This window comes from Pseudoliparis swirei, chromosome 6, assembly GCF_029220125.1.
Source record: "Pseudoliparis swirei isolate HS2019 ecotype Mariana Trench chromosome 6, NWPU_hadal_v1, whole genome shotgun sequence".
Lineage (NCBI taxonomy): Eukaryota > Metazoa > Chordata > Actinopteri > Perciformes > Liparidae > Pseudoliparis > Pseudoliparis swirei.
The window spans coordinates 8032420-8042382 of record NC_079393.1 but is presented as its reverse complement, the minus strand read 5'-3'; the positions used below and the strand labels follow the sequence as shown (position 1 = coordinate 8042382).

Here is a 9963-nt window from a genome sequence, read left to right as displayed (position 1 = left end):
ATTTCTTCCTTCTTCCCCATTTCTGTGGCAGAGTTGTCTCCACTTCCAGCTCAGAATGATCTCTCTGCTTCTGAAGTTGCGAGTGGTGCAAGTGTTGAGCAGGCTAGAGGGATAGACGTGTAATAACTACTAGAACAAAGTTAGACTGACGGAAGAGATTGGATGAGTAAAGAAGATGGAAATCATGAGTGTGAAGAGATTTTGAGGAGTAGTATATAAATGTCAGTCAGTGATTATTGACTTTGGAGTGAATTTAACTTGTTCTGTGAAGTATAGAATATAGTCGATTGGGGCTGGCGATGTCAGAGAGAGGGCCAGTTGGTGATGGAGGTGGGCCGGTATTGGACCGGTCCAACCCTGTCGGCCTACCTGTGATTACCCCGGTATCCCCTAAGGCCAGCCCACCCCCGCCACTGAGGCTTCTGAGGGAAGTGTCTTGATGCTGACGGTGCACTGAGGCTTTCTGGTGCACAACACAGTCGAGAGGATGAAAAGAGCAGATGTAATATTGACAGCTAGTGAATATTTTATGGAGCTGTTCTGTGTTGGCTGACATTTCTTTTGGCTTCTTCATCTTTTGAGTATGTTGTGCAAAAAAAGGATGTTAAGAGCTTTGTTCCAGAATGACTTATCTAACATGTTATACAGTGCACACTGTGATATACAGCAGGAGCCATCCTTTTATAAATTAGGAGTATTTGCCTATAAACATTAGTCGTTTTTTAGGGCAAAGTAAATTGGGTTCCGTAGGTTTTGTAGTATTTTGTCTTTTAAAAATGATATATTTGCCTCTTTCATTAAATCACCACATTTAGCACGTCGCTCGACTGCACAATTTCCAAAATTGAGTCGCCTCTACAGTCGTGCCTATTGCAGATTAAACGTTTTCCAAATATTGGGGATTCATTCAGTTAATACTGGATATAAAGAAAGAAAGCAACTAGTCCTTGAAACTGTAACTATTTACACTTATTTAATCAAACTAAAAACAATATAGTTTTGTAATTTCAAAGTAAAAAATAAAGCTAAACTTTTTAAAAATATATTTCTTTGTACAATAAAATTATTAATGATTTAGTGTTTATCAAAATGGTTTAAACAAATGTATTGCAATTTACCATCGCTAAAAGTACAACTTTTAAACGGCTTGTTCTGTCCCACCGCTGTCCTCAAAGATATTTTTAATAAAAATAAAAAAACCATTTTAGATGACGTAACGAGCGATTGAAAAATGTTCCTTTTTAATGTTTTTTTGACTGACTAATAGGATAATAAGCTAATTGCTTAGGTCCTTTCAGGTATCTTCTTTTCCCCCATGAGCAACATCTCATAACTGAATGAGTTAGAAAATCAATGCAGGGCCGATAGAAGAACAATAGTGTGTGTGTGTGTGTGTGTATGTTGTTTTGACAGTAAACAACGTTGGTGATTATATGATGATGGTGAAATGCTGGTGAAATAGAAACATTAACACCAGAGCTGACCTCAGTCTTGAAAATATGATGACTGCTGCAAGAGTCCGGAGTTTGGACGGAATGACTTTTGAGAGAGCAAAGCCATTTCAGTGAGATGCCAGGAACGATTTATCAGTTCACATGGACATCGACTAGACGTCAACTGTGGAAACACAACGCAGTGGGGCTGTGGCTCAAAACCGGTCTGAAAGACTCTCTTCTGTAGTGTAAAGTGGGAAAAGCTCAGAGTTGGAAAAGTTTACAGTTTAACTCCCGTTAAATCCATCTCCCAAACAAGAATTTGATCTATGAATGCCATTTAAAGTTATATCCCGCAACAACGAAAAACTAGTTTCTCTGTGTGCGTATAATCTCACTATTTAATTCCCTCCAGACGTTGATTTTAGTGAGAAATGCAGCTGCTCGGCACAGAACAAGTATTCAAAGAGGGCCATAAAAACTCTCGCCTGTTCAGCAGCATATTTGTGTGTTCACTGGGTTGTTTGTTTTTTCAAGGAGGCAAAAATTATTATCCTAACATTTTTCAGATGGCTGAGCGGTTTATGATTGAGTCTTGTAATTGCTGATGTTAAGTGACACCCCGCTGCTTTCAAGATGGGGTTTAAATCTTAGCAACAAGCAACGTTATACTTTGAGGCAATTAGGAGGACACACTTCCCTGAATGAGAGAATTCACACCGACAGCCACCCTTCAGGGGATTTGGGTAAACAGAGAGCTGATGTTGTTTGATTTTTCTTTTTGTAAAAGACTGTATCTGTAACAGTTTAGCTCCACGCCTTCCTTTTTGTAATAGTTGTTTTCATCCTGTCACACCATCTCGTCAATCCAACTCCCCTCACCTGCCTCTGATCACTCCCTCGTTAGTCCCTCATTCCCTTCACCTGGTCCTCACGCCCTTCTCACCTGCAGCCCATCCCCTCATTAGTCCCTCACTATTTAGCTCCCTCACTTCCACTTGTCCTCTGCCAGATTGTCTTGTGTTTTCGTGCCAAGTGCTCCAGCGTTATTAGAGTATATTCCTGACCTGCCTGTTCTGACCCTGCCTGCCTGCCCTGACCTCTGATTCTCTGCCCTGCCCCTTTTTGGACTTGTTTGCTTCTTCGACTGATCTCCTGGTTTTGACCCAGCCTGTTTCCAACCAAAGACAGTATTCTTTGTTACTCCTGTCGTGCTATTGGGTCCACTCTAATAGCGTCGTGACAGTATCAGCACCAGAATGTCGCGACCACCTGAAGTCTCACTTTTCAAACTTGTACCTGAAGATCAACAATTGCCCGAAATAAGAAACGGCTCATTTTGCGGTATTATATTAAGAATCTCACTCAATTCAAATCGAGCAAAAGTGAAAAACCTCACTCATATGTCCAAAAGTGACACTTGAGAAAGTGGAAAGATGCATGTTTCTATTAGCAGCATCCGTCTTAAGAGCTGAGGACATGCAATGACTTGCAAGGATTTGCACAATTCCCGATACGTCTCTTCTGACCTCTATCTCGTGCGCTTAAGCAAGGCCCTTGAGATGAGCTTGACAACCACATTCACTCTCTTTATTATCATGGGGTTTGCGCGGCATCAGCTGCAGGACATTTAATTCATAGCGGTGCTACATCTTGCATAATAACTAGGGCTGTCAATCGATTAAAAAAAATTAACTAATTAATCGCACATTTTGAAATTGCGATTAATCGCGCTTAAAAGTGTTTTCCTTCTTTTTAAAGACAAAACTTCACACAGAGCTGTGTTTTCAAAGAGGCTCCTACATATACATTGTCAGCGAGGTATTTAATATCGTTTATGATAAATTGTTTCTTCAGTGAAACATCAGATTAGTAAAAAAATATATATTGAGACCCCATTGGTCCTGTCATCTTTAACACTGAACACAGCAGAACCAGTGGCCTTGGTAACTGACTGACATTCACATATGTCACGTTAACCCTCTGGAGGCTGGGGGCATTTTATACATTTTACAAAATAAATTAAATTCACCGTTTAAAGTCTTTTGCATGTGACACACCCCCACGTGTTTTACATCAAACATTCCAGAACAATCTCAGCTCTGAAATGGGGCTCATTGTCCTCGCGCCGTGTTCTCTGGTTCTCTGACTGACAGGCTGCTAAATGAGCCTAACCTGTGAGGTGGGAGGTCCTTTGTGATTTACTGAGTGTTCATTGGTTGTTTTTACCGAAACGGATTGACAAATCATGGTGAAGGTTTCGTGTGACGAGTTCTTTCCGCGCCGCGTCCCCCGACACGTCGCCCCTCCGTGTCTCTGTGTATCAGAGGGGGAGACGGGAAGAAGGAGGAGCAGGAGGAAACCCGACTGATTCATCCACGAGTTAAACTGATTTCTGCTCCTTATTTTCGCGGAGAAATAATTGTTTTAAAAACGGAAACAGTGTCAAACCGTACTGCCGCGGTTTAAAAAAAAAAAAAAAAAATTTGCGTTAATTGCGTTAAAATATTTTAGTGCGTTAACGCGGCCAAATTAATCGCATAGATTAACGCGTTAACGCTGACAGCCCTAATAATAACCTAAATTCATTTTAAAACCACCACTATAAATACCCAGCTCCAGAGGGCTGCACTAGAAGGGAGAGGGATTTAAGAAAGGAAAAATACAAACAAGCCTTTAAAAAAAAGTCTTTGCAAGTTTAATGGTGAGCTGCGTAAGCTGATCTCCTACATTTATGGAGTCTCATTTAGAAAATCCTAAGAAATTGGCTTAAAGGAAGAAAAGGCCCCGCTACTAATCCTATCATCTGAATCTCTGAGAGGAAGTGAAACGGAAAAGGAGACTGGAGAAGATCATTCTCATCTATATGACGGTACAGCTACGATGAGGTGATACACAGCACGCACACCCAGAGACAGACACCTAAACTCCCACCTTTGGCCAGCCGCTGCTAAAATCGACTATCTATTGACAGTAAAGAGAGTCAGTGTGTGTGTGGTGTCTGACACTCAGTCATCAGAGGAATTATCTTGTGACTAAGTGACGCCAGCAAACATTCCACGCAGCCAGCTTCCCTGATTTGCATTCATTGATCATGACCTCATTTCCCGAGTACATTTCAAGCCACTCAATATTTCATCAGAGTTGTAAGAGAAATGTGTAATTTTGACTGGCTCTGGGTGAGCGTTCTATCTAAAAACAGCAATCCTGGCATGAATTTCATTATGGCTCTCTACTGTGACGAATAAAATCATCTTTCTATTTGGTGGTTTTGCAATGGATTTGAGTTCATTTTCACAATAATTGTTGGCTCAAATTTGGTGCGAAACTGCAGCAGAATTATTAATGTTGTAATTACGATCGGGTCGGATGAATATTTTCTTGGGGAGAATGGTCGTCTAGAGGTTACCAATGCTAGAAGAGAAGATGATGGGCAAGATTTCGCTTCATCTAGGCACCAGCTAACTGGAGGGAGCTTGATCCAGTGTATTATTTTCTGTATATTTGCTACCCAATAGTGATATCTGAAATTGGGAAGAGAAAGTCCACCTTGAGACCGATGTCTTTGGAGCATCACTTTACTTATCCGCGGTTGTTTATTATCCCAGAGAAGGCTCAGTAAAAAAGAGTTTAGGCAGGAACACTGACAGACATTGAAACCGATATAAGAAGCGTGGTAGAACAATCATCTTATTTTAACTCTACCTGTTAAAGAAGATGAGATTGTTTTCCATCTTTCAAAGTCAGTCTTCATTTTGGTGATTAATGAAAATAAATTTCTATTACATAAGCGCTCAAATTTGTGGGTGATATAGATGCTAACATATTTGAGTTCAGAATCACACTTGTGGAAAGTCAGTTGCATTCTTGGAGTCTTTATTGCCAAATTGTTTAAAGGGAAGCATTTACTTTTGGAGAAATACAATTTAAATCCGTAGAAAAAATTGCTCCCAAACTGCTTCAGGATTTCAATTAGTGCGGGGACAGATTCCACCGGGTCCGAAATATAAACTAATAAATCATCAGCATCTAGCGAGACTCCGTGCTCAGTGCTCCATCTGTGAATTCCTTTAATGTTAGGGGATGCCTTAACAGCAACGGATAAGGGTTTGATAGCTAAGGCGAATAATACGGGTCTTAAGAAGTTTATTCTGGGACTTCATGGATTTAATGGTCGCTTCGGCCAAAGTGAGCCGCTCAAAGTGTGTGCCCACTATTGTTTCGGTGAGACGTTTGTTGGATGAAATCACATCCCCTCGTAAGCGCGTCCATGGGGACCTGTAATGACTGAGATGAAGTCTGCATCAGCGCCGTCGTGTCTTCCTTCATACCGGTACGGTGGGTTTCCAGCCGGTAGAACAGCTGCTGCATCGTGACGGGCTCTCGGGGGCTGAGTGGGTTTCCTCACCTGGGGATGTGCTCGCAGCCATTTTAGCTGGCGCTAACTTTCCAGCGAGCAAAGTAGTAGCACGAGTTGCCTTGTTCTGTAAGCCTTGTTGTTTGTTCTGTTTTTCTCTCCAGTTGTCTTCCTAGCAGGTTTGGAAACTCGCCGTACAGTAAAACGTGTAACACAAAGAAGGTCTTAAAGGTCAAATATAAAAAGTAGTCGAGCCACCACACATTTCTGGACCGAAGAGCAGACAGAATTTATGCTTAACCTAGCTCTCTGTTCGCCATCTTTCTCGAAATGTTGATGTTGTTGTCGTTGGTTGTTGTTGGTAATGGTAAAGAGGTCAAGCGGAAATGGCTGTATCACCACGAGTTGTAATGAAAACAGCGCCACCTATCGTATCGGATATGACATGCTTTCGGCCAATGATTCGAATTACTCACTGCCATGTACAGGACTGTCTCAGAAAATTAGAATATTGTGATGAAGTTCTTTATTTTCTGTAATGCAATTAAAAAAACAAAAATGTCATGCATTCTGGATTCATTACAAATCAACTGAAATATTGCAAGCCTTTTATTCTGATTTATTGCTGATTATGGCACAGCTTAAGAAAACTCAAATATCCTATCTCTAAATATTAGAATATCATGACAAAGTATACTAGTAGGGTATTAAACAAATCACTTGAATTGTCTAATTAACTCAAAACACCTGCAAGGGTTTCCTGAGCCTTGACAAACACTCAGCTGTTATAAATCTTTTTTTTACTTGGTCTGAGGAAATATTAAAATTTTATGAGATAGGATTTTAGAGTTTTCTTAAGCTGTAAGCCATAATCAGCAATATTAAAAGAATAAAAGGCTTGCAATATTTCAGTTGATTTGTAATGAATCCAGAATGCATGACATTTTTGTTTTTTTAATTGCATTACAGAAAATAAAGAACTTTATCACAATATTCTAATTTTCTGAGACAGTCCTGTATATTGGGATAATAGCAGATCCCCCAAAAGATAGCATAGTCCGACTAAAGCAAGATTCGAATTATACCATCATGTAAACGCACTGACTTAGGCTCTGTGGCTGCTATGCGACATCAGGAATAGACAGAGCAAGATAAGAAATGCAGAGTGTCACGTTACAGCGTGTCCTATACACACAAGCAGTGCTGATACCTAGGCACCAGAGTCAATACTGGTTTGTCTTTAGCCTAAATGTTGAAAACCAACAGTTCCCACTAGTTTACTCTTCAGACAGTGACATAAAGCCGGGTTCTGATAAAATGTCATTGTGGGTTTAATTATAATTTGGACAGCTTCAATTCATTTTGATCTACGATAAGCACTGACAGTGTTGATGAACACAGCTGGGAGGTGGCTATAAAGGGCCATAATTCCCAGGGTGGCCTGGAGAGAATCGATCTTCTCTCGGCACACTTAATCAGCACTTGTTTGTATGCAAATGCAATAGTGCAGCAAATAATGATTTTCCTCATCAATCAATCGCAAAATAGTTTTTCAATGAATTAGGCTATAGATCGACAGAAAATTGTGAAAGAAAATGCAGTTTGGCAGCTTTTCGTAGCCCAAGGTAATATATTTTTTGACAAAAGATTTCTTTTTTCAAATAAGCTGTCGGAAGTCAAATATATAACATTTCCAGTGTATATTAATTGTTTTGATTATAGAATCGCAAAATATACCCATCATATCAAATTGCTGGTTGGTCATCGGGACGTCATCCATTGGTTTGTGGACTACGGTTTTGAAACCTTGAGTTGTGTCCATTTTGTATTTTGACCGTCAGCATCTTGTTTTTTGCAACCAGTTTAACAGAAATGACCATATTTAGACTGAGGAGTGATGTAGCGATGCCGGTTAGCGATCTGTCAATCACAAGGTAGATCTGCCAGTCTATTTGACTATAAATGGGGCAAATGAACATCATGCTGTATATTGAAGAAGACTTGAAACTATAACAATTGAGACCATAAACTCATGTTTACAATGTTTACTGAGTCATAAATCAAGTGAGAAGTAGAGTCATTTCCCATAGACTTCCATACAATCTGACTTCTTTTTGCAACAGGAGTCGTCGCCCCCCCCCCTGCTGGCCATTTGAGAGAATGCAAGTTTTATCTTCAGTGTATCTGATAATTTGCGCATTTGACACAATGTCGCTTCTGTTTGTCGGTTTGTATCTTTGCACAGCGTGAATCCGAAATAACATTGCGACACATTCCTTGTTGGAACAACCTCTGGGCAGCCGATGCTGGGAGATAAGAGATTAGATGACCTCTCACAATGATGCTAATAAATGAGCAGAGAGCTAGATTGTATTGATTTGCAGGAGTGTGTGAGAGAGACAGAGAGACAGAGACAAACACAGGGAGTCAGTATATCACTTATGATGGAAGTTGAGTGGAGGACTATCAGGAAGTCCTCTCCCTCAAGAGGAAACAATGTGTTGTTCCTGTAAAAGCAACTGACCGTGTGGCTCCTGTCGGGAAGGAATGCATGCAGAGGAGACAGGCAGGCAGATAAACATGAGCTCATGCAGTATATAGAGGATCACCCTCCAGTGGATACACACAAGCTCTCTGTCCCTCCCTCCCTCCCTCTCTCACTTTCTCTCTCACTCGCCCACTTACTCAGTATCGTTTCATCTGTCTCTCTGACGCCCTCTCTCTCTCTCTCTCTCTCTCTCTCACACACATACTCTCAGTCGCTGTGCTCTGACGGATGGGGATACACTGCCAGGGAGGACTTGGGGGCGAGAAGAGAAGTGTTTCTCTTCTTCTCTGGTATGTTTTCTGTCTCTTCCGCCTGGCTTCCCTCGTGAGCTGTTAATTCCTGCCCCGGTCCTGAGGATGAGGAGGTTCTATTTGTGAGGAAGAGGCGCAACAAAGGAAGAGGAATCAAGGAGCAACAGGGTGGTGAATTCAGCGAGTAGGAGTGAGCGAGAAGACCTTTTCTTTTTTCTCCAGGCTCGAGCAAAGGTTAGTGATGAAAAGCTGCTTATCAATAGTCAACACTGCATGCTGCTATTGCTTTACTCTGTGCTCTTTTACTTTGTTATCTCAAAGACATTTCCGATGCAAAGCCTTTCATCTTCGTGTGATCTCCATCCCTTCGTCTCCAATAGGGCTGAAATGAAGTGTCCTCACAGAGCAGTTTTCTAAATGTTGAGAACTATTTCAGTCACGTTTATTTTTTCACGCATTAAGTCCCCAGTTCGAGCTACGGAAGTTTCACTCTGGCTCAACACGACTGTGTAATTTCCCCAAGGCATACAGCGGGGGTCTCAGGTGGAGTCTCTCCTTTGGTGAGGCAGCAGCAGCGAGCGAGCAGCATGGGAAAAGGCGACGAGGACGGCTCGCTCTCATCAGTCGTCACTTTACACAAGAGGCAATTAAGTGGGATCGGCGGCCGACGCTGCCGGTAACTTGGAAACAGTGGGAGACGCATTGGTGGCACGTGGTAGGATTTTAGGGGGAGAGAGGAGCAAAAAGGACAAAGGAGATTCCCTTTGTTCATTCGCACAAAAGCCTGCTCCTCTGAGGGGAACAGATCCCGCTGTCACATGTGTGTGTCTGTGTGAAAACTGGCCATGGGGCAGCGGTTTGTGAGCGCTTCTGATTTTGCATGACAGCGAACATTATTGCGAGTGTGTGCGCTGCAAACGCACGTGCACAGCAAGTGTGTTATTGTGCTGTGTGCGCGGCTGTGTGTGGGTCCACGCATGCATACGAACATAATACGTCTCTTGGGTGTGTATTGGAGGTAGAGATTTCATTACCACACATGGAGGAAATTATTCATGGGGTAAACTAGTCAGTGCGTTTACATGATGGTATAATTCGAATCTTGTTTTAGTCGGACTCTGCTATCTTTTGGGGGATCTGCTATTATCCCAATATACATGGCAGTGAGTCATTCGAATCATTGGCCGAAAGCATGTCATATCCGATACGATAGGTGGCGCTGTTTACATTACAACTCGTGGTGATACAGCCATTTCCGCTTGACCTCTTCACCACTACCAACAACAACCAACAACAACAACATCAACATTTGGAGAAAGATGGCGAACAGAGAGCAAGGCGAAGCTACATCCCTCTACTATTCTTGCACAATGT

The 9963-nt window shown here is 41.7% G+C and overlaps 1 protein-coding gene across 2 annotated transcripts in view; it reads left to right on the top strand.

Moving 5' to 3' along the window:
- Positions 1–8617: 8617 nt before the first annotated feature.
- The window catches only part of shisal1b (shisa like 1b), a 37806-nt gene continuing 36460 nt past the window's right edge, over positions 8618–9963 (top strand). For both annotated transcript variants that reach the window (XM_056416760.1, XM_056416759.1), the window contains exon 1: positions 8618–8823. The gene's annotated coding sequence lies outside the window, so the exon portion shown is untranslated. The remainder of the gene's footprint in view (positions 8824–9963) is intronic.